The following is an 841-nucleotide window of genomic DNA, read 5'->3' as shown; positions in this document are numbered from 1 at the left end:
TTTTTTATTTATTCCTTCGAGGTTAACTTCGAGGGACGCACGTTAAGCTCGAAAGCGGCATGTGATTTGATGATGTTATTCTGAAGCGCTATTTTTACATATAACGTTCGACGATAGCGTGCGCCTGTTATAATATAAAGGTTTTACTGATACAACACACCAGTTCGAGCCACATAACGTGTTTGACGAATAACATGCACGTTAAAGTTAACGTGAGTGATACAGCACAGGGCTGATTGTCTGGCGGTGTTTTCGGAGTGCAGAAAAATTAGTACAAAAAATAAATTGTTATTAAAAACTGATAAATTTGCAGAAACACTATATTAGATAAACGGCAACAATGTTTTTCAAAGTAATCTGCCTAATTAACATTACATAAATACTTATTGCTTCGTAATTATTTAAAACTCTGGTAACCATGGATAAATAAAGAGTGACAATAAGGTAGACAAGGATAAACGGAACCTATTTCGAAACTCATATCCTCGAATTATTAATTTGTTTTACAAATTACAAAAAGATACATTTGAGTCTGTAACTCCAAACAAGTGCCTGTGTAATCACCTTATTATGCACTCCTTTCGAGCAGCTTCTCGTATTCCGTTAATTAACTCCTGCTCAACTTATACCGGTTATATTCAGTAACCCATTGGTTTAATGTGAATCTTACATACGTGGTAAGAATGTAGTCGGTATTTATTTGACGCCTGGGAAAATGTCAGTTGTTGTGCCATGTTCTGTGGGCCCCTGAAAGGCTCTTCTGCAATTATGTCCAATACTTGTTCCTCTGTGTCTGGTACCCGAACATCTATTGTTGTCCACACCACCACAATAAGAGTAT

Source organism: Dendroctonus ponderosae, unplaced genomic scaffold, assembly GCF_020466585.1.
Source record: "Dendroctonus ponderosae isolate FM_Combo_2020 unplaced genomic scaffold, Dpon_F_20191213v2 Dpon_F_20191213_1, whole genome shotgun sequence".
NCBI lineage: Eukaryota > Metazoa > Arthropoda > Insecta > Coleoptera > Curculionidae > Dendroctonus > Dendroctonus ponderosae.
Note: the sequence above shows the minus strand (reverse complement) of the source record.